Source organism: Nomascus leucogenys, chromosome 8 (assembly GCF_006542625.1).
Source record: "Nomascus leucogenys isolate Asia chromosome 8, Asia_NLE_v1, whole genome shotgun sequence".
In the NCBI taxonomy this organism is placed as follows: domain Eukaryota; kingdom Metazoa; phylum Chordata; class Mammalia; order Primates; family Hylobatidae; genus Nomascus; species Nomascus leucogenys.
This window is the reverse complement of record NC_044388.1, coordinates 68,854,925-68,879,824: the sequence shown is the minus strand read 5'-3', so window position 1 is coordinate 68,879,824 and position 24,900 is coordinate 68,854,925. Positions and strand designations below refer to the sequence as shown.

Here is a 24,900-nt window from a genome sequence, read left to right as displayed (position 1 = left end):
TGCAGAACAAGGATTTCTCAGGAGGCAATTGTGGCAGGTGTAGCTAGGGGACCACTCTGATAGTTTGTCTCCTTTTTATGAGTGTTTATTTTCTAACCCACTTATCTCTTTACTACGTCTATCCTATATACCTTCCTACAATTCTAGGTAATGGATGCTGTCGCAGTAGATGTTTGTTAATTGGGAGACTACAAAGAGAACGGGCCAGGTGCAGTGGTTGACGCCTGTAATCCCACCACTTTGGGAGGCCGAGGTGGTCGGATTACCTGAGGTCAGGAGTTCGAGACCAGCCTGGCCAACGTGATGAAACCCCATCTCTACTAAAAAAAAGAAAAAAAAAAAAAAGAAAAAATTAGCTAGCGATGATGGTGTGCTTTTGTAATCTCAGCTACTTGGGAGGCCGAGACGGGAGAATCGCTTGAACCTGGGGTGTGGAGGGTGCAGTGAGCCAAGATGGGGCCACTGTACTCCAGCCTGGGCAACAGAGTAAGACTTTATCTCAAAAAAAAAAAAAAAAAAAAGAGATAGAATGAAGGATCTCAAAGGGTACACTAGCTGAACCTGACAAGTCAGGGAACATTTTTTCCCTAGGCTAAACTTATTTCCAGGTGTAGGCAAAGGGGGTGCGGAGGAGAAATACTCTCTTCATCTCCGAAGCCATACCTACGTCAGATCCTCCCACTGCCTCTCCTCCTGCTGGTTCGAAGCCTGGAAACCTCACCTGTGGGCAAAGTGAGTTCATAAACCTGAAATGCATTGCTCTTCTTGATGAATGACCCCAAATGAACTTCAAAGAATTCTGCATGAGATCTTACCTGAGAATTCTTCTAGGGATTCTTATAACCAACTTTTTGCAATTAGTCATTACAAATGCAAAGTAATTATCTGGTTATTTAAAAAGCAACAAATAATTAACTGTGTGAGAAACAAACCTTCATAATCTCTACAATCAGTTAAGGTTTATGAATCTGAGACCATTATTTATAAATTAAAATTACTTAATCCCCCCAAAAGCCCCCAATCCTTTTCTTAAACATAGTTAATGAATCTTGTAATGACTTTGGTACTTTTTTAACTGGTGGACTGACATTAATTTTTTTTTTAACAAAATCTATTTCTATTTGTATTCGCACATTGCATTGCTCACTAAAATATGTGTGCGAGTGCGTGTAGGCAGTCATTTCATAAAAAGCAAGGAGGAAAGGAGACAGGACTATTTGAATCACATTCCAATTTAGGAGAATGCTCTTTATGACAATGTTCTCAGAATGGTTTATAAAGGTGAATAAAATAAGAAACTACAAGAACAGATACACTAAAATGAGTGTTATTTCCATTGTATAATTCTCCTTGTCAGTTTGCAAAATAGAACCTAATTTTTTTTTTTTTAACTGGGGGACTGGAGGAATGGCAAGAAACCTTGGCTGAGTTCCCTGGGTCTCGGTTTCTTCATCTGTACAAAGTGTAGAGAGGACTAGAAAATTCACTGGCATACTACTTTCTAGGGCTTGAAGGCCTGTGAGCATCTCTGAAGTTTCACATCCTAATCAATTCCTTCTTTTGTCCATTTACTCTGACCATCTCTGGGTAAGACCCACCGGAACCTGGCAAAAGCTAAATTCACCAGAAACTTATGAGATTACAGGTAAGAACACAAAGTAAGGACAATATATTTCAAAAACCATCATAGAATTCTAAGCAAAAATGGAAGAATACCAAAAGCCTCTTGGTCTGTGACTTAGTTTGTAGCTAAACACACACACTCTTTGCCTAGCTCCTTCAATGCTTAACCCTGAGGTGTGGCCACGGCAAGCCTCAGCCAGCATATCATTTCAGAGTTCTTTCCCTGGGTTCCCAAGGGTTGGCTCTAGAATTGCCTGGAGTTGTAAAAGGGATGAGAGAATTTCTTTCTGACTCCACCCTATTACCACACTGTTTATAACCAAATGGCACCCCTGTCAAAGCTTTTGGGACAACCTTGCCCCAGGGCCAGTGCAAAAGAATGTTCACTTTATTAAGAACAGTGCCCTGTCTTGAGGGAAAACAGGATGTTTAGAAAATTTTGTACTTAATCTTCGACTCTCTCTTAAGCCAACTATGACTCGCTACAGGGAAAATTGTACAGCAGGGTCAATAAATAAAACCATAGACTTCTATGACGAATTGTCAAGTGCTGCTGTGGACAAGGCAATATCCGATGGGCCAAAAGGTGGGAAAAGATCTAGAAAGGTCCATAGCTTTCCCTGGAGCTCTCAAAGATAACAGACGCTTTTGTAGGTCAGAGTCTCCAAAGAGGGTTGGAATCAGTCTGCTAAATGCATCAAAACAGAGCCAAGTGGGAAAGTCCAGTCCTGACCTCCCTGGCACAGGCATCCACTGGCATTTTATCACTTTGCTTGCAGCCAACAAAGTCAATCAGCAAGACCATTACAATGAAACACACAGGATATGGAGAGAAACACATACTACAACATGTGTTCTTCAAAAGACAAGAAAGCCATCCAAAAAGGAGTTGATTTCAGCTTCATGCAATTCGCTATTTATGCATTTCTTATTCTGATTGTATTGGCATTCGGGACCATTTTCTTGCATTTGATATTTGGTCCCTCTTATAATTCTTATTATCATAACCAAAACTACTTTAAAACAAATGTGCATGTCCTTGGTTCTTAAACTAACTTCGATACACATTGTGATCAACTGGGTAATAAAAAAAAAATCCTGATCCCTGGGCTCCACCCCTGAGATATAGAATTAGTTACATGGATTTGGCCTGGGTAGTTGAATTTTCAAAAGCTATCCAGTGGAGTCTAATGTCCAGGAAAGCTTTAGAACTACTGCTCTGAGCTGAACCCTGGCTGGCAATTAGGCTCAGAGGTATGGGAACTCTGCCTTAACCTGCCAAATACAAGCACCATTATGGCGTGGCTAACAGTCATCAGAAGTATTTGCTATTCTGGTATCAAATTAATTTTAAAGGCAGAGGGGCAAGGGATGAGAAGGAACAATGATGCTTTTGTGGGGGTAAGACAAGTCTTCAATGCTACAAAACGCCTTAGCATATTATAGAAACCAGTTTTGCTGGTTTTTTATTATATGACAAAGGGAAGCACTGACCCAGTGGCAAGATTCTGGATGTAAGGTGTTCTAGTCCAAAGCACTAGCAGTCCTAGTGAGATATCTTTGTGACTCCTGGAAAAAACTCAGAGAAGTTTCCTACTCTAAGAATACCACCTTTAAAGAACAGATACTGTCACTTCCTGCTGCGAGTCTACATTTTTACATGTCAAGAAGATTAGGACCAAACCCATCTGCCTACAAGGTAGTGCTATAGGGTTGTAAACTGCCATTATGAAATTAAATATTACCTCTAAGGTCATGGGTCTCAATCTTGAGCATGCTCAGAATCACCTGACAGGCTTGTTAAATTCAGATTGTTGGGCTTGTCCACACAGGGTCTCTGATTCTGTAGGTCAAGGATGGCAATTTGCATTTCTGACAATTCTCAGCTGATGTTGAGACTGCTGGTCTGGGGAAGACCACACTTTGATAACTCCTGTTCTTAGGGCTCATAAAAGGCATGGTCCTTGAGTAATAAGAAATGTTTCTTCAGGCTTTGTGATAAAGAGACAAATACTTTGAGTGAAAGGAGATAGGGTCTTAAGATAAATCTTGAGAATTGTGCCAAGAGGCAAAATGTTAACATTCCACTAGGGAGAAACAAGCAGGTGGGTTGTTAACCTCATTCATTCACTCTGGAGTAAATATTATCCTTGGAGGACAAAGTGGAAGAGCTGTCTTGAGTTAAAAAGAGAACTGAAACATTCTTTCCAAAAAATGGTGACCCATGGTTTCTTGTTTTACAAGGGAATAGTGGGCATTTTTCATTTACAAAATATTTCATTTAGGAAAGGTGGGCATTTTGACTAAGTGGTTAGGGAAATTGGGTAGCCATCTACAAAAAATAAAGTTGAGTCAGGCACGATTGCTTCTGCCTATAATCTCAGCACTTTGGGAGGCTGAGGTAGGATCATCTGAGCCCAGGAGTTAGAGACCAGCCTGGACAATATAGCGAGACCTCGTCTCCACAAATAATAAAATTTGCCAGGCATGGTGGTGTGCACCTGTGGTCCCAGCTGCTCAGGAGGCTGAGGCAAGAGAATCACCTGAGCACGGGAGGTCGAGGCTGCAGTGAGCTGTCACTGTGCCACTGCACTCCAGTCTGGGCAACAGAGTGAGAGCCTATTTCCAAAACAAAAACAAAAACAAAAAACTTGAATCCATACTTAACAGAATATCAGGATAAACCTCAAATGGAGCAAATATTTAAATGTAAAAAAAGTAATAGCATAGAAATTCTGCAAGAAAATATGGGTCAATTCTTATACATGTATGTGTGGAAGGGGTTGGTGGAAATGCTTTCTGTGACTTGAAATCCAGAAGCCATAAAAGAAAGAATGGAAAATTCTGTATAAGACAAAAAACCCCACAAATACTAAAGGAAATGATAAACCAAGAAAAATTTGAAGATCATATCACAGACTTAGAGCTAACCTCCCTATTATATAAAGAGCCCTTACAAATCAACAAGAAAAAGAGCAAGAATCCATCAGAAGAGTAAATCACGTACAGGAATGAAGTACAGTTTGCAAAACAAACAAACACAAACAAGCAAAAAGAAAGAAACAAGAAAAACAAATGGCTTCTTTTTTTTGAGATGGAGTCTCACTCTGTCGCCAGGCTGGAGTACAGTGGTGTGATCTCGGCTCACTGCAACCTCTGCCTCCCGGGTTCAAGCGATTCTCCTGCCTCAGCCTCCTGAGTAGCTGGGACTACAGGTGTGTGCCACCACACCCAGCTAATTTTTTTGTATTTTCAGTAGAGACAGGGTTTCACCATGTTGGTTGGCCAGGATGGTCTGGATCTCCTGACCTCATGATCCACCCTCCTCAGCCTCCCAAAGTGCTGGGATTACAGGTGTGAGCCACCGCACCCGGCCAACAAATGGCCTTTAAACATCTTGAAAAGATGTCCAGCCTTTTGCTTTTTAAAAAAGGGTATGCAAATCTAAACCATATCGATATAGTATATTTTACAAATGAGACTGGCAAAAATCCAAAAGTTTGATAACCCACTCTATTGGTGCAGCCCTCATTAAGTTGGCAGGAGTGCAAAAATCAAACAGTACTTAGGGTGCTCGCTTCAGCAGCACATATATGAAAACCGGAAAAATACAGAGAAAATTAGCATGGCCCCTGTGCAAGGAAGGGGCATATTTGTGAAGCATTCCATTTAAAAAAACAAAAATAGTCCACTGAAAGGGCAAGTGACAGGAACTATAAAATCTAGAAGAAATGGGTAAATTCTTGGACACAAACACCCTCCCAAGAGTGAACCAGAAAGAAACAGAATCCCTGAAGAGACCAATAATGAACTCCGAAATTGAATCAGCATTAAATAGCCTACCAACCAAGAAAAGCCCAGGACCAGACAGATTTACAGCCAAATCCAAATTCTACCAGACGTACAAAGAGCTGGTACCATTCCCACTGTAACTAGCCCAAAAACTTGAGGAGGAGGGATTCTTCCCTAGCTCATTCTATGAGGCTAGCATCCTCCTTATACCGAAACCTGGCAGAGACACAATGAAAAAGCAAGGCCAATATCCTTGATGAAGATCTATGCAAAAATCCTCAATAAAATACTGGCAAACCAAACCCACTAGCACATCAAAAAGCTTACCCATCATGATCAAGTAGGCTTTATCCTTGGGATGCAAGGTTGGTTCAACACAGGCAAAGCAATAAATGTGATTCATCACATAAACAACTAAAGACAAAAAACACATGATTATCTCAATAGATGCTGAAAAGGCTTTCAATAAAATTCAACACTGCTTCATGTTAAAAATTCTCAATAAACTACATATTGAATGAACATACCTCAAAATATTAAGAGCCACCAATGTCAAATCCACAGCCAACATAATACTGAATGGGCAAAAGCTGGAAGCATTCCCCTTGAAAACTGGCAAAAGACAAGGATGCCCTCTCTCACCACTCCTATTCAACATAATATTGGAAGCCCTGGCCAGAGCAATCAGTCAAGATAAAGAAATAAAGTGCCTCCAAATAAAAAGAAAGGAAGTCAAACTACCCTCTGTTTGCAGACAACATGATTCTATATCTAGAAAACCCCAGTCTCACCCAAAAGCTCCTTAAGCTGATACATAAATTCAGCGAAGTTTCAGGATACAAAAGCAACATACAAAAATCACTAGCATTCCCATATACCAACAGTTAAGCCAAGAGCCAAATCAGGAACATAATCCCATTCACAATTGCCACAAAAAGAATGGCACTAGAAAGGAATACACTAGAAAGATCTCTACAACAAGAATTAAAAACACTGCTCAAAGAAATCAGAGATGACACAAACAAATGGGAAAACAAGCAATTTACACATTCAATGTTATTCCTATCAAACTACCAACAACATTCTTCACAGAACTAGAAAACACTATCTTAAAATTCATATGGAACCAAAAAAGAGCCTGAATAGCAAAGGCAATCCTAAGCAAAAAGAACAAAGCTGGAGGCATTATGCTACCTGACTTCAAACTATACTATAGGGCCACAGTAACCAAAACAGCATAGTACTGGTACAAAAACAGATACATAGACCAATGGAACAGAATGAGAGCCCACGCCTACGACCATATGATCTTCGACAAACCTGACGAAAATTAAGCAGTGGGGAAAGAACTACTTATTCAATAAATGGTGCTGGGATAACTGGCTGGCCATATGCAGAGGATTGAAAGTGGACTCTTTCCTTATACCATATACAAAAATCAACTCAAGATGGATTAAAGGTAAGTGTAAAATCCAAAACTTTTATAAAAACCTGGGAAGACAACCGAGGCAATACCATTCTGAAAACAGGAACAGGCAAAGATTTCATGACGAAGACACCAAAAGCAATTGGAACAAAAGCAAAAATGGACAAATGGGATCTAATTAAACTAAAGAGCTTCTGCACAGCGAAAGAAACTCTCAACAGAGTAAACAGACAACATATAGAATGGGAGAAAATTTTTGCAAACTATGCCTCTGACAAAGGTCTAATATCCAGCATCGATAAGAAACTTAAACAAATTTGCAAGAAAAAAACAAACAGCCCCATTAAAATGTGGACAAAGGACATGAGCAGACACTTTTCAAAAGACACACATGTGATGCAGCCAATAAGCATATGAAAAAAAGCTCAATGTCACTGATCATTAGAAAAATGCAAATCAAAACCACAATGAGATACCATCTCACACCAGACAGAATGTCTATTACCAAACAATCAAAAAACAATAGATGCTGGTGAGGTTGCCAAGAAAAAGGCTTATACATTGTTGGTAGAAGTATAAATTAGTTCAACCATTATGGAAAGCAGTGTGGCGATTTCTCTAGGACCAAAAAAACTACCAGAAATACCGTTCAACCCAGCATTCATATTTCTGGGTATATACTCAAAGGAATATAAATTGTTCTATTATGAAGACTCATACACACGTATGTTCACTGCAGCACTATTCACAATAGCAAAGACATGGAATCAACCTAAATGCCCACCAATGATAGACTGGATAATGAAAATGAGGTACATATACACCTTGGAATACTATGCAGCCATAAAAATAATGAGATTGTGTCCTTTGCAGGGACATGGATGGAGCTGGAGGCCATTATCCTAAGCAAACTAACACAGGAACAGAAAACCATATACTGCATGTTCTCACTTATAAGTGGGAGCTAAATTATAAGAACATATGGACACATAAAGGGGAACAGACACTGGGGCCTACCAGAGAAGGTGGAGAGTGGGAGGAGGGAGAGGATCAGGAAAAATAACTAATGGGTACTAGGCTTAATACCTGTGTGATGAAATAATCTGTACAACAAACCTTCATGACATGAGTTTCCCTATATAACAAACCTGCAGATGTACCCCTAAACTTAAAATAAAAGTTAAAAAAAGGGGGGGCTAGCCACACAATCACAAATACATATGCACATATCTGCTGGCCCAAATCCCAATCCCCTTATAGGAAACTACCCTACAGATACACCTGCACATGTATGAAGTGATACACAAGGTTAATCACTGCAACTTCCTAATAGCAGAAGATTGAAAGAATCAAAGAGTGTATTCAGGAGACTGATTTAAATAACTACGAGACATGCATATGGTGGAATACTGCATAGCTCCAAAAAGTATGAGGCAGCTCTATATGTACTGACCTGAAAAGCTCATTAAGGTATATGATTCCATGTAAAAACAAGGTGCAGAATAGCATCTAGTTGTCACCTTTTCTAAGAAGGAAAATAAAAGTATTTAAAAATTTAAAGATTTGCATAAACAGTGGAAGAATTTTCGAGAACCTAATGGATATGGTGAACTATAAAAGGTGTAGTAGGCGGGCAGGGTAGATGGGAACAGGCTGGACAGCAAGATTTTCAAATTGTATCTTCTTATAAAAGTTTCTTTATAATAGTTATTGAAATCAAATTATGGAGCTATATAAAAAAATCAGAAAACTTCAGTGTACATGGACATTTTTTTCTTTACATGTACGTTTTCAGTACAACCCTAAGCCAAAACAGGAAAGTACGTAGTAAATGAGTCAAACAATAGGGTTAGGTCAAAGTGACTGACTGCCAGGAGGCCAGAAATTGGATGGCAAAGTCCACTTTGCAGGCAAGGGATTTCCAGAACAGCACTTACTAAGGCTGGTCTCTGAAGATGAAAGAAGCCAGGCTTTTAGTTTTACTGGATCATTCAAGTTCTATAAATACTCTCTTCCAATTAAGCCAATGAATTTACATTTCTTTGCAGCCCATGCTTTTAAGTAAAGCTCAGATGTTTGCCATAGAGTGTTTTCCACTATGTGGCACTCCCCTCACCCCCACCTTCAGCTTTGTTTCAATAAACAATCAACACAAGCACCTAATTATAGACTTCAGGAATATAAAATTCCTCAGATCAGACAAGAAATACAACATACTCTTCTCCCACGTCTCAAACCTGTCTTTTAACTAATTCAAAATCAGGCAACACCTTTAGATACTGTGTAAAATACACCACATGGAGTATACAAACAAGACATATTAACCAAGGTTTTTCAGTACCTATATGTCTATCTGCAGAGATGCCAGTTTTTACATATTCCCTAAAAAAATCATATTTTAAAAACACCTATGTTCTAACTGCTGTGTGTGTGTGTGTGTGTGTGTGTGTGTATACATATTAAAGGCAAGCACATTTAACTTACTCTGGGCACATGACAAGGCACCAGTTACATTTCTGATTGTCTGTCATACAACAGAGCAAGAAAACAAGTCAGCCAATTTCTCCTGTATGGACACTGGATACCAGGAATTTACAGGAAGATATACACCAGCAAGCAAGGCAGCATGCTAGTCTGCAAGAGCACTCCTTGGAGAGCTGATTATTATTTCTCTGGAGAGGTTTCTAAGCTTTGCATTGAGAGCACTCATAACAACCAAACCAAAAAGAGCCCACTACAATCTAGCTTTCACCATCCCTTGCTCAGTTCCTGAAATTACTACCTGTCATCTGCCTGGACAGGGAAAATGGGATTGGACAAGTGAAAAACCTTTTATATCAATCCCCAGGAATGAAACTGGAGTTTAAAATCCTGCCCATTGTGTCAACAGGAAGTGGGGCAGAAAGGCTTAAGGACAGGATGTGATGGATTACCAATGTTCTAGACCTTGATATGGCCCTAACCCACTGTGTGACCTTGGGCAAGTCACCTGCCCTCTCTGGGCCTCCACTTGCTCACCTTTAATATGAGGCAGTGGTACCTGAAGTCTCACAAACATCTTTTCCAGCACACATGAACTGGAGCTCCTGGTTGCTTAATTCTGATGGCTTACTCTGTCGCTAGAAAACCCAATTTACTGCCAAGAATAAATTATGGCAATGACTGTTGGTGATTGTATACAATGAATGAATGTGTTGTAACACAACTCATGGACAAAATGACTTCACAGCCTATTCCCTTAGATTTTTGATTCCTGATTATGTAGCAGTCTCTGCACCAGATGACATAATATAAAAATAAATTCTCTGCTTCATCTTGGCCCTTACCCCTTGGAGGCTAGATCAGTGCAAATCACTGTTAAAAAAAAAAAAAAAGATTGCTGTGAGTAGTGTAGTCTCGTGCACTGGTGAACTGCCCCCGAGACCTGCTCAAGTTTAGAGGTGCAAGCAGAAAAAGCAGTGGCTTGGGGTTAAGACCACATTCCTATGCTGAGGGGTGGGGACGGGTTGTCTGATAAAGCAAAATGGCAAGACTTACGGGCTCTGTTCTCTTTCTCTTTCTCTCTCTCTCATACACACACACACACACACACACACACACACACACACACCCCACTAATAACGTAGTACTGCTTAGCTCATTTGTCCCTTGGGCAAGAAAGCTCACAAGAAGGGCAGTGCCCTTCCCCCCAACATCTGTCCCAAGCTGCAGAACGCCCAGCACTGGCTGGTCATACTCTTCTTCAGTATGACACTAAGCAGGACAACGTGGAGGTCCCTCCTTCCTCTGTGTTCAGAGGATCTACCTATTTTCCCTGACAAGACGCAAGCTAATACGTCAACCTAACTTACTACACTCTATCCTGATATTATCCAAGAAAGACAATTAAAAATTGATTATATTCTGGGTCTAAGGTGGCCACATTTCTTTATTAAGATGCAGTAAAACAGTGACATTGCATGAAGTTGCTTTTTGTTATTAAGACTTATTTGCTTTTACTTTTAACTTTTTAGGTTCCCTCTAAATGTTGAACCATCCATCCCATCAAAAACACAGAGGGCCGGGCGCGGTTGCTCACGCCTGTAATCCTGGCACTTTCAGAGGCCGACACAGGCGGATCACTGGAGCCCAGGAGTTGAGACCAGCCTGGCCAACATGGTGAAACCCTGTCTCTACTAAAAATACAAAAATTAGCTAGGTGTGGTAGCGCATGCCTGTAGTAGTCCCAGCTACTGGGGAGGCTGAGGCAGGAGAATCACTTGAACCTGGGAGGCAGAGGTTGCAGGGAGCCAAGATTGCGCCACTGCACTCCAGCTCCAGTCTGGGTGACACAAGCAAGACTCTCTCTAAACAAATAAATAAATAAATACCACAGGGGGTGAATTGCAAATTTCACTTTCCATTTTCTTGTCCAGAAAGAGGCATTTTACACTGGGGTCAGCAATGATTCCAACCTTAAGTGCTACTTGTGGTATGATACAAAACAATGCCCTCATGTGCCGCGTAGGCACTCCTAATGCCTTTAAGGATAAATCCCTAAACTTCTGGTGAAATAGTTTCATGAAAACAACTATAGGTAATATGTACTGATGCTCTACTATAAGTCAGGCTGCTGTGCTAAACAATATCATTTCATCTCCCCTGGACTTTTAAGTCAGATGAGAAACTTAAAGTCAGCTAGAAAGTGGCAAAGCAGAGACTCCAACCCGTCTAATAACCAGGTCCTTGAATAACATTTCATTCAATGTCATTTTGTTATAACATTGATGAGGACAAAAAAAGGATTCTTGGCCATGGCCACTATCTGTGGAGTTTCCACGTTTTCCCCACATCTGTGTGGGTTTTCTCTGGGTCCTCAGGTTTCCTCCCACACCCTAAAGCTGTGCACATGAGGTGAAGTGGCTTGTCTACACTGTCCCAGTCTGAGTGACTTTGGCTGTGTACGAATGTGCCCTGTGATGGGATGGCATCCTGTCCAGGGCTCGTGCCCTGCCTTCCACCCTGAGCTGCTGGGACAGGCTCCATCCACCAGAAACCCTGAGGTGGAATAACTGATGAAATAATCATCTTACTTGTTTTTAAATTAATCTTTCTTAAATGTATGTATAGCTTACCTTTAGTTCAGTGTTTAACATTGTACGTATTTTGGAAGGAACTTAAGTCTTATTTATATCAATTAGCCTATGATCAAATTGGTTTCATTATACCTCATTCATTTAAAATTGCAATTTCCAAGAACCTATGGAGTGAAGACTTACTGTACTGTAATAAACTGCCTTTCAGAGTGATGAGAAAACGAATTCCTCAGTTCTAAGAAGCTACTGATTACAAGATGTACCACTTTTTTATAAATAAATGTAGAGGGGGGAATCAATGCTAAGATACATATGCACAAATGAAAAAAATGCATGTCTTAGAAAATGGAGAGGCTGGGCGCAGCGGCTCATGAGGTCAGGAGTTCAAGACCAGCCTGGCCAACATGGTGAAACCCCGTCTCTACTAAAAATACAAAAATTAGCTGGGCATGGTGGCACGGTCCTGTAATCCCGCTACTCGGGAGGCTGAGGCAGGAGAATCGTTTGAACCCGGGAGGCAGAGGTTGCAGTGAGCTGACGCTGTGCCGCTGTACTCCAGCTGGGGGACAGAGTGAGAATCCATCTCAAAAAAAAAAGAAAAGGGGAGAAAATATACACATTCTAATTTTCTCAATGCCTTGTTATCCTGGGAAGGAAGATGATGTTGGTAGTATTCCATTTTTAAGTACAAGGTGCTGCTGCCACTAGGGATTCTTACACAAAAAGACCAACTCACCATGACCTGCTCTCAACTCTCCAGCCCGACTGAGGAGGAACTTGATACTTAGGGTGTTATTGGTCCAAGCGCTCAAGCCACGGCCAGGCCAATGCAGTTCAGTTCAAAAGACATGTATTGAGCATCTATTATATGACAGGGACAGTGCAAGGCCTAGGGATAAACAGACAAAACGGCTGTCCCCAGCATGACTGCTGCCCTAGGAGAAGTTATCATCAGAAGCAATGCCCAGAGGTCCACATCCCAGTCCTACCACACCCATTCATGACTCAGGGGGACTTCCCAAGACCTTTGAGTTGACATACAACATTTTCCAAGATCTAGCAACAAAATCTTGAATCGAATAGTTATGAAAATGTGTTTTCTGTTGTTGTTGTGTTTTTTTTGGTCTGGTTTTTGACATAGCATTTCATTTCCAAGGATCTTGCTTCTGGGTGAGGACACAAAAGTTGTACAAAACAGCAAGGAAAGGAGCCATGCTAATTTTCTTCATTTTCTTCTAGACACAGCAATAACAAGGCAGGCAGACACAATGGACTAAAGAGAAACAGACCCACAAGTAGACTTTCTAAAAAACACTAGTATTTCTCGAGGGCCCACGAGGGATCATATCAGATGCTAGATGTTTTTGTTTTCTGTAGGAATGAACTAAGAAGTAGACAAACCTTTCATTTGTCTAAGGTGTCAACTGTAGGTGCACTTAAAAATGGAATTCAAAGATTCGAATGAAGTTTATTTCATAAAGACTGAAATTGTTGTGGATCATGAGTAGCTAATATTAAAAATCTCATTGCCTAAAAACACCACAACATATAATAAATAGAGGTGTTTACCTACAACATACAATATACCACGGGGACACTAACATATAAAAACCTTACAATCTAGCTGGGAAGAGCATTCTATTATTTTATTTTATTTTTATTTTTCAAGGCAAGGTCTCGCTCTGCTGCCCAGGCTAGAGTGTAGAGGCACAAACATACGTCACTGCAGCCTCTGCTTCCTGGGTTCAGCCTTCCAAGTAGCTGGGAACATGGGCGCACACTACCATGCCTGGCTAATTTTTTTTCTAGAGACCTGTTTCACTATGTTGCCCAGACTGGTCTTGAACCCTTGGGCTTCATTAATCCTCCCACCTCAGCCTCTCAAGGTGCTGGGATTACAGGAGTGAGACACTGAGCCCAGCCTCTGTCATTTTAAAAGCTAAAAAGTATGAAGGTACCTGATATGAAATTAAGGTAAAATAAATAAAATGCAATAGTTAACTTTTAATTTGACGGAAGACATGCAGTACAGACACACACAATTAACTCTCAAATAATTTTTCTTTTGTTTAGACTAAATAAATGTTAGGGCCATCACAAAGCACTCACCTTGAAAGGGGTGAAGATAAATTGGGGGGCAGAATGGGAATACCAGATTTAAAAAAAAAAAAAGATAGACTTTCTTACCCCTAGCATTGCTCTTTTCAGAGATGGGTTCTCGCTCTCCCGAGTAACTGAGACTACAGGTGTGTGCCACCATGCCCTGTTAAATTTTTTTGAAGAGATGGGGGTCTGGCTACGTTGCCCAGGCTGATCTTCAACTCCTGGGCTCAACCGATCAGCCTACCTCAGCCTCCCAAAGCACTGGGATTATGGGTATGAGCCACTGCATCTGGCCTGTCAAGTAATTTCTATAAGGCAATAATGCCACGAGAATTCACAAAGGCTGAGACAGTATCTGAAGCACTACAGGTTACAAAAAAATGTTATTAATAATCCCAAACTGGGGATTTCAGGTCAAGAAACTGTCTTTTGCAAATAGGAAGGCACAGGGAAGTTAGATGTTGGAATGCAGAATCACTATATGCAGACCCCACAGAATAATTCCATGAAGAGAAAAAGAATGGAGCCAAGAGGGGTAGCCATGGACTCTGAGAAGGGCTGGTCCACAGACACGAAGGCGGGGCCCCTGCATCCCTATTGTCCCTGCTACTGCCACTGCACCCCACAGCAATTCTTGAGCTTTCTGTGTTGACAGACAGGCTTGTTTCCTTATATGCCAAAAGAAGATGGTGGTGCCCGTGAGCCACCTGCGTTACACAAATGTTTCAAAGGTTAAGTTTAAAAAATAGATTTGAGATTTTTTTTTTTTTTTTTTTTTTTTGAGACAGTTTGCTCTTGTCGCCCAGGCTGGAGTGCAATGGTGCAATCTTGGCTCACTGCAGCCTCTGCCTCCTGGGTTCAAGTGATTCTCCTGCCTCAGTCTCCCGCATAGCTGCGATTACAGGCGCCTGCCATCATGCCCGGCCAATTTTTCTATTTTTAGTAGAGACAGGGTTTCACCATGTTTTCCAGCCTGGTCTCCAACTCCTGACCTCAGGTGATCCACCTGCCTCGGCCTCCCAAAGTGCTGGGATTACAGGCATGAGCCACCTCACCCGGCCTCAGATATCTTTAAACATGTTTACTGGAGAAACTTCACTGTCCTCTAAATGCTTTGTCTATACTGACCAATGAAAAGAATTGTGTCCAGATATAAATATACATACAACATATCAAATTGAGGGCGTTAAAAGTACTTCAAATAATTCTAAATGTTGCTTTGTTTCTTATAACTACGTAAGGATAAAAATGCATGAAACACTGCATGTTGTGGAAACCTGCATCATTCTCAACTTCGCTTTCAAGAATAAAAAGTACAGAAGTTACTGAGATAATTGGTGAAATAACATCTGACATGTGAGGAGCCTCTCCTTTGGGTAAGCAGCACAAGATAAATTTTTCATTTAGATGAAGCCACAGCTATTAGGAAGACGGTTACCAGGAGAATGAAAAGACTCAAAGGCAGATTGTTTCGGAGGAGGCAGGGCGAGCACACTTCGCTGTGTTGGCTCACCTTTACACTAAAGAATACAGTCGCACAGCCCCCTGACTCCCTCAGCCAGAGAAAGCACCTCATAAACAGGCTGGCATGCATGTCCAACCAGGTCAGTAGCAAAACAAATAGGCTCCTTTCTCCAGCCAAAGCCAACACCAAGGGGCAGGCAGACTCAGCAAACAGCAAAAGGAGACCCAGTGATGAATGAGGATGAGGCCTGGTGAGCAAATTGCTGGTTAGCAAAAAAAAAAGTTGGGTGACATGCAGATGGGTCAAAGCAAGGATCCGCCTCAATCCCCTTGTGCATGGCTAGTAGGATTGTAAGATGGGGCACCCACTGTGGAAAACAGTTTGATAGTTCCTCAAAAAGTTAAACATATGGCCGGGAGCGGTGGCTCATGCCTATAATCCCAGCACTTTGGGAGGCCAAGGTGGGTGGATGACTTGAGGTAAAGAGTTCGAGACCAGCCTGGCCAACACGGAGAAACCCCGTCTCTACTAAAAAAAAAAAAGAAAAAAAGAAAAATTACCCAGGCGTGATCTCAGCTACTTAGGAGGTTGAGGCAGGAGAATCGCTTGAACCCGGGAAGTGGAGGTTGTAGTGAGCCAAGGTCATGCCACTACACTCCAGCCTGGGCAATAGAGCAAGATTCCATCTCAAAAAAACAAAAACAAAAACACAAGTTAAACACAGAATTACCATATGACCAGCAATTCTACTTCTGGATATATACCCAAAGGAATTTTAAAAGGGGACTCAAACAGAAGATACTCTCATACATCCATGTTCATTGCATCATTATTCACGACAGCCAAGAGACGAAAACAACTCAAACGTCCATTGATGAATGAAAAGATAAACAAAATGGGGCCTTATACATACCATGGAATATTATTCAGAGATAAAAAGAATGAGATTCTGATACATGCTACAATATGAATGAAACTTGAAGACATTGTGCTAAGTGAAATAAGGCAGATACAGAAGGATAAATATTTTATGATTCCACTTATATGAGGTATCTAGAGTAGTCAAGTTCATACACACAGAAAGTAGAACAGAGCTTACCAGGGACTAGAGGGATGGGAGGGGAGTTATTGTTCAGTGGTAGATTTTCTGTTAGAGATGGTGAAAAAAATCTGGACATGGATGATGGCTGCATAACATTGTAATTGTAGCCAATGCTACTGAATCATACACCTAAAAATGGTTAAAATAGTAAACTGTGTGTTTCGGATGCCCTCACCCCTTATCTGCCACACTGGATATTGGGGCTTCCCACCCCTAGCCCTGACTCTTTTCACTGGATTTTGGGGTCTTCCCACCCCTACTCCTGACCCTCTTCCCTCTCCTTGACCATCTGTTCATTTCTCCATTCAAGATGCCCACTAAATTTACTTCTGGCAGAAGTAGGCTCAAATAAATCTGGAAACCAGAGTTACAGCAGGAGGCTTATGATCCTTGGTCCTGATATTCCACTGCTAGCTCCAGCATGTGACCTCTCCTTCCAAAGGAAAATAAGTCATTTTTAATGAGCTTTCACGGAGATGGTAACTATCAACACTTCAGATCATTATGGAAAGAAAACTTCAGTTTCTCTAGTGGGTTGCAGAGAGCAGACCAAATCCTAAGTCAGAAAAACAGCCTTTTTCTACTGGTATCATTGACTTCCTACCAAGAAGCCTGAGAGACAGAGAAGGAGCCAAGACTCCCATGTACAGAATCGTGAATCATTCACTCTTATAATACTCGGGAGCCAAGTTTTCCTCTCTCTTTCTTTGGACCAATGAATACATATACCTGCAGTGAGAACTGCCTTAGCTGGAAGTAGGCTGGGGCTAAAGTTAAAAGTCACCGCAGCCATTTGTTCCTTTGGAACATTCTGGAAGAGTGTTTAAAGTAGGACGACGTGGACATTACTAAATTATTTTAATTTTTTTCGATAACTATTGTTATGATTTCTTTGGAAGTCATGTACCTGTGGCAAAATATGCCTTGGTTAAGTATTTGTGGAATGAAGAATATAAGAAAAACAACTCCCTTAAATAAGACTTCAAAATATGTTATGAAACCAAATTTTCCACAACATGGCAATTCCTTGATATGTAATAAGTGGAGTGCAAGAAAGTATGACAAAGGGGGCCAGATAGCACGTTATGTTTGATAAGGGGGTTTCACTGCAAGAGATGAGGAAGTACTGGCAGGGCACCCTGGCTGGGTTGTGGCGCCATTGCTTTCTCCATCAAAGTCTATAATCAAAACTCAAATCTACAGAAAGAAAGGGACCAATATTGGTCATAAATGTACGTATTTCCATTATATACACTTAAATGGGATGAGGACTGTCAGGTAAATGAAGTATGAATTCTCTTTTTTCTTAAGAAAAAATTGGAGGAGGGCCAGGCACAGTGGCTCATGCTTGTAATTCCAATGTTCTGGGAGGCTGAGGCAGGAGGATTGAGCCCAGGAGTTTCACACCAGCCTGGGCAACATAGTGAGACTCCTCTCTACAAAGAAATTTAAAAAATTAGCCGGGCTTTGGTGGCATGCACCTAGTCCTAGTTACTCAGGAGGCTGAGGTGGGAGGAGCACTTGAACTCAGGAGTTTGAGACTGCAGTGAGCTATGAGCACGCCACTGTATGCAAGCTTGGGTGACAGAGTGAGACCCTGTCTCTTTAAAAAAGAGAAAAGAAAAAATGGGAGGAAAATGGTGGTTGCAGAGGGGCATGTCACTGCACTTGTAATCAGTGGAAAGACTTACAGTATTAAAATCAGATCTAATAGAGAAATGGCAAATACATTAATAAATAAAATAAACAAACAAAACGTCTCAGTGAGCCTCTTCCTCCTCCCTAAAGAGCAGCTCGCTTCAGCAACCCATGCTAAAGTGTTGCTTTACATTCTGGAACTCAGTTCAAAATGTGAGTAATTTTGCATTCTGTTTCACACTGACGAAGTTCTTCTTTCCTGCTACTTATTTATAATTTAATTCCCTCGATGGTTCTAAAATCAAGAGAAAAAATGTTTTCAAACAAAAATCATTATTTATACAGCTGGAGTTTCCATTTAGTTAGGAAAATTAGTAGAAACATGTTTGGTCAGAATTTGAGATAAGTTTTGAATGTTTCAGAAAACCTTATACCATCAACGTCTACATCTCTTTTATAATATTTATGTATTCCCCAAAGTCAACAAGGGAACCCCCCAAATCAACTAAATTAATGGGTTCTGATCTGGGCAACTCCTTTGGCAAAGGGTGGGGGAATCTCTGAATCAGCAACAAAAATAGCTCAGTTAAAATACCATTCTAACATGCAGTTAGTTTTTGTTTGAAAATGGAAACCAGCAACTTGCTTGCATGAGTAAACAGAAGACAATTACTCAGGCTGGGGTCTCCAGAGCAGAAAGCACGGGAGACAGCTGGCAATTATCTGGCTAACTTAACCAGATAATTCATGCCTAAAAATCCACTCTGGTGCCCAAATTGCCCAGATTGGTTATATTCACAGAAGAACTAAAGAGTGTAATTACCAGATTCCCTTCCAATCTGTGCAGCCAAAGCTGTGCTTAGGTGGTTTGTTTTAAGGTGGTGATTGTACTGTCCTCAGTCCTTCATCTCTGGCAAGGAATGAGCTAGGATTTTCACGATAGAAATTTGAACATCTGTTTAAATATCCTATGGTCTTACATAGGATGCAGCTTTCATATACTGAATGCAGTACTAAACATTTCAAATACGCCAAGACACTGACAAACTGCACTGGAGATAATGTTTAAGTTTATACACCTTGAGACAAAGCGCAGATGAAGAGAGATATTGTAACTCCTAACAGAAAAAAATCTGATGGGGAAAACATAAGAGTTAAAAATAGAGAAAAAGAATGTGTAAGATTATGCAAATTAGAGCATGCAAAATTTGAAACAAGTATGTCTTTTTAGCCTATCACCAAAGACAGGAGATTAACACCCTTATGTTTATATAGCACTTTATATTTTTACAAAGCCCATTACAATGAATCCTCACAACTGTGTGAGGTAAATTGGGTGAGTATTATTATTCCCATTTCACGGATTAAGAAAATAGAGTCCTCAGATTTGCAGAAGCAAAGCTAATGTCAAATCTGAAACTTGAACCCAAGTCTTCTAGGATCACAAGTTTGGTGCCCTTTCCATCACACTGTGCTAAAGGCTAAAGTTAACTTAAAGCAAATAACAAATATCACATTACCCAGTCAAATCTGTGGTATTCGCCATCACAAATAGTCTTAGAGTCACACGTGTCATTAAATAAATCTTATCACCAAGCGCAGCTGGAGAGCACAGACTTTATGGGAAGGTGGTAGCCATGAAGGCTGCTCTCCATCAGTTCTGCCAGACCCTGGGCAGGGGATTTCTCTTGGACGCTGCTTCCTAACCAGTTAAGGGAAAGAATAGATTAGAGAATCTCTCAAGTCCCTTCACATCAAGCTGATGATCAACCTAAAAGGGTTCAGTTTCTCCTGTTCCCGTGAACTCAGAATGACAAGTTTCCGTTTTCTTTATCCTCTGGATATTACAGACTTCTCCAAACCAGTGGCTCTGTGCTCTCCTTAACAAAAATAGGGTTCTAAAATGCATTTTACCAACTTTGGCCTAACTTAAGAAGGAAAACAATATAAACACTACATTTTTAGAATTATTATAATATTCACTATATTTTAATATAACACTACATTTTTAGAATTATATTTTCTATAGGTTAGCATGCTGCGCAGTTCCATTTCCAAACTTGATTGGCACCTGCCAATTTTGATGCTCTTCAGATGGATAAAGGGTATTGGAAACCAGAATAATAGCCTTCCCCTGGATCAAGAAACAAAAACTACTTCTTTTAAATTGATGCCATTTCAAAAACTATCAAATTTTGCTCAAATTACCAATCATCACCTGTAGTTGGCAATGACTGCTTTGAAGTTTCATATAAGCTAGGTCCAACTGAGGGACTTCTATTTCTCAGTAGTACACTCCATTTGGGAATAATGACTTTAAATTTTTAAGAGACTGAGTCTTACTCTGCGCCCAAGCTGGAGTGCAGCAGCACAATCACAGCTTACTGCAACCACTGCAGCCTTGAACTCCTGGGCTCAAGGGATCCTCCTACTTTAGCCTCCCAAATAGCTGGGATTACAGGTACATGCCACCACACCTGGCTAATTTTTAACATTCTCGTGGAGATGGGGTCTCACTGTGCTGCCCAGGCTGGTTTCAAACTCCTGGCTTCAGGTGATCCTCACACCTCAGCCTCCCACAGCACTGGGATTACAGGTATGAGTCTCTGCACCTGGCCTGATGTTTTAAAAAGTATGAAAGATGTTCCCCACTCCCTAAATGGAATTAACCATTATGCTTTAGTAGAAGTCCGTATTAGAACCTTATTGGAATTCAAGGGCTTAAATCCCAGGCAGCGTGTTCTCATTGTCTTTATGCTTTCCTAGTCCTGCTTGGTCATTTAAGAGAGGAGGGGAAAAGGACTGTTAATGTGGGAAAGCATCTAACATACAGAGACAGAAGAACGTTTAGAACAAGCTTGTCCAACCTCTGGCCCATGGGCCACATGTGGCCCAAGACAGCTTTGAATACATCCCAACAGAAATTCACGAACTTTCTTTTTTTTTTTTTGTTTTTTTTTTTTTTTTGAGATGGAGTCTCGCTCTGTCACCCAGGCTGGAGTGCGGTGGCGCAATCTCGGCTCACTGCAAGCTCCGCCTCCCGGGTTCACGCCATTCTCCTGCCTCAGCCTCTCTGAGTAGCTGGGACTACAGGCGCCCGCCACCACGCCCGGCTAATTTTTTGTATTTTTAGTAGAGACGGGGTTTCACCATGGTCTCGATCTCCTGACCTCGTGATCCGCCCGCCTCGGCCTCCCAAAGTGCTGGGATTACAAGCGTGAGCCACCGCGCCCGGCCGAACTTTCTTAAAACATTACAAAATTTTTCTGTGTGTGTGTGTGTGTGTGTGTGTTTTTCTAGCTCATCAGCTACTGTTAGTGTTAGTGTATTTTATGTGTGGCCCAAGAAAGTCTTCTTCCAACGTGGCCCAGGGAAGCCAAAAGATTGGACACCCTGATCTAGAATCTTGATTTTACCATAAATGTGCTAAAGTCAAACATTCCTCTATTGTAAAGACAATTCTTTAGACCAGGCATGGTGGCTCACGCCTGTAGTCCCAGCACTTTGGGAGGCCGAGGCAGGTGGATCACTTGAGGTCAGGAGTTTGAGACCAACCTGGCCAACATGGTGAAACCTCGTCCCTACTAAAAATACAAAAATTAGCTGGGTGTGGTGGTACATGCCTGTAATTCCAGCTACTCGGGAGGCTGAGGCAGGAGAATTGCTTGAATCCAGGAGGCGGAGGTTGCAGTGAGCTGAGATTGCACCGCTGCACTCCAGCCTGGGCAACAGAGAGAGACTCTGTCTTGGGGAAAAAAAAAAAAAAAAGACAATTCTTTAATGTATGATCTTAGCCTGGAAAAGTTCTCTTTCTCCCAGGGAAGGTTGATAGGAACAAGAAAAGAAAGCAAGAAAAGGGCTGTAATAATAGTAACAATAATGTTTATTATTGTTATATAACAATATATAGTAATAATGTTTATTATTGTTATATAACAACAAAAGGAGCACCTTTTTCTTACCTCCAGAATCCCTTTAATTATGGTGTTCAGCAAGTCAATGAATTTATTTTATTTATTTATTTTTTTGAGATGGAGTCTCCCTCTGTCGCCAAGCTGGAGTGCAGTGGTGCAATCTCGGCTCACTGCAACCTCCACCTCCCAAATTCGAGCAATTCTCCTGCCTCAGCCTCCTAAGTAGCTGGGACTACAGGCATGTGCCACCACACTCAGCTAATTTTTGTATTTTTAGTAGAGACAGGGTTTCACCACGTTGGCCAGGATGGTCTCGATCTCTTGACCTTGTGATCCGCCTGCCTTGGCCTCCCAAAGTGCTGGGATTACAGGTGTGAGCCACCGTGCCCAGACAAATAAATAAGTTTTAATAATGCTTATTTTTCCCTACCTTTTGAAGTTAAAAAGTTGGCTTGCTAACCAGCTATAACTTTTAGTATGTTAAAGTGTTCTGGTCTCACTAGCAAATCAAAAAGGCCCAAGCAATATGTCATTCTCCCATATATTCTGCATTGTCTATTAATTTTTTACATGACTTGGGCACATTAGCCAGGTGCAGTGGCTCATGCCTGCAATCCCAGCACTTTGGGAGGCTGAGGAAGGAAGATTGCTTGAGCCCAGGAGTTGGAGACTTGGGGCATGTGATCACCAAACTGAGTCTGAAGTGCTGACTGTAAAATGGATATACCACTAAACTACTTCAAAGAGCTGTTGCTGGGAAGAACAAATACAACTCACCATAAAATATTCTTAAATAATCCAGTAGGACCTCACTTGTCCAGGGCCACACCCATTTACAAATGGGTGCTATGCAGAGCATCCAGGGCTGGTGCCAAGTCTGTTGGCCCTGGCGCCATGTTCCTGTGCCCTTGTCTCCACTGCTGAGGCCTGCGGCCAGTCACCCTCTAGGCTCCCCACCCCTCTCCATCTGCCATGCTCTCATTTTATGCATGTGCCTTTGTTCATTCTGATGAACAGAAGCCTGATTCTGCTTAGTGTTGCCCATGGTGGGGTCTCCAGTGCTCATTCATACCAAGGATGACCACAGGCATTATAAAGCTTGCTGCAGTGAATGGGGGTGTCAGGGCAAGGAAGGGATATTCAGCTACCTGGACCCCTTCTGGTCCTAAATGAAACAAAGAAGCAAAGCTGTACTATACAACAGTTAAACTTAATAAGGCATCTGAGGAGAAACCTGTGTTTCTCTCTATAGTTTATTCAGAAAGAGCAAGCAGAATATTTTTGGAAATAATGAAAAATCCACTGATACATTTAGAGCTTTCGGTGGGTCTAAGATTTAAGTGGCGTAGAGGAAAAGAAACTGAGATGTATTACTTGTACGTTTTTCTTCTGACACCTTGATATTCCAGTTTAACTACCTTGAATTATGCCACAAATCAGTGTCTTTAAGTCCACAGATTCTTAGGTCTTTGAGATCAATTCACCCCTAGTTATAGAGACAGCAAAGTGTTAAGAAACCAGTCTAAAGTTTGGTTGCTCCTTTGTGCTAAGTTCACCAGAATTCAAGCCTCTGACTTTAACGATGGTGCTCCCTTTTTTTATACCACAACATGGATTTGCTCATGGTTATTTTCCTTTAATAAATTCTTGCCACAAGTGAATTTAGGCTGTTTTTAATTAAGGTCTTAACCAAAAGATCATTTGGAAAACTCTGTCTCTCCCACAAGGCAGGACAAGCTTGTTCTGACCAGCTGTTCAAAGATTTTTCTGCTCAATCATCAAAGCTTGCAATATCCTCTTACAGTCCTGATAAGGTGAGCACCACTTCCAACCTATCTATGAAAAAAGTATCTCTCTCAAACTTCCATCCCAAAATTAATAAAAGTGGGGAGAAGATTCACAGGGAAGCAGTAAACCTGGTGCAGGGGGTGGAGACCATGTTTGATAGGAATCTTCATTAACATGATTTTAAGGTGATAGGACTTCTCTTTTTACATAATTCCACCAGAATTCATAATGTTTTCGTGCCACAGATGCCTCCTTTGGCCTCCTGATGAAGTCTATTGGGCCCCTTTTCTCAGGCTAGTGCTTTTTTATGCCTCAAAATATATATATATATCTATGATTACAAAGGAAACACTTTGTATTGAAATAAAGCTATTCAAAATATTAAAAAGCAATTTATCATACAGTAATCTACGTTCTTCTGTGTTAGTGCATTAAATAAAAAGATCCAGCAGCAGGTCAAAAATTACTGTAATTTTGAAGTCATGATGAGCATAAACAATATTTCAAGACAGCTGCAACAAGTGTAATGTGATATGAAAATATCTATTTCTATGGGTGACAGTCAAACACACTGCCAGTTCTACTGTGGTTAGTGCCTACATTCATACTAGAAGAAAATGCTAAATTTCAGTTAGAGGGTAGTCACAAAAAAAATTAAGTAATATCTAGAATTCTATCCAGGGGCCCACATTAACAACCTGAACCATAGAACTGGTCTGTAATCTCCTTCAGGTCTAATTCATTTGATTCCTGAGATCTAACTAGCATAATGCACGACACAGATAGGCACTTGGCAATTGTATGAATTGAACCGAGTCCATAGAGTCTGAATTTGAAAACAAAACTAAACATTAGAAAGAGGCTGAGGCTGCCTTGAGTAATCTTCCATACCCCTTAATCTCAGCGAGTCCACCCACTGCCAGCTTCCTTCAAGTTGTTCATTCATTTAGCAAATATTCACAGAGCACCTAGTG

At 41.1% G+C, this 24,900-nt stretch overlaps 1 protein-coding gene and 1 non-coding gene across 3 annotated transcripts in view; one reads left to right on the top strand and one right to left on the bottom strand.

Annotated features, from left to right (window-relative positions):
• Nucleotides 1-24,900, bottom strand: part of E2F3 (E2F transcription factor 3) — a 91,962-nt gene that overhangs the window by 35,847 nt on the left and 31,215 nt on the right. The gene's annotated exons all lie outside the window — the stretch shown is intronic.
• LOC115836452 lies at nucleotides 5,194-5,298 on the top strand. The gene has a single exon (XR_004031535.1). It is a non-coding gene; the product is annotated as a U6 spliceosomal RNA (small nuclear RNA).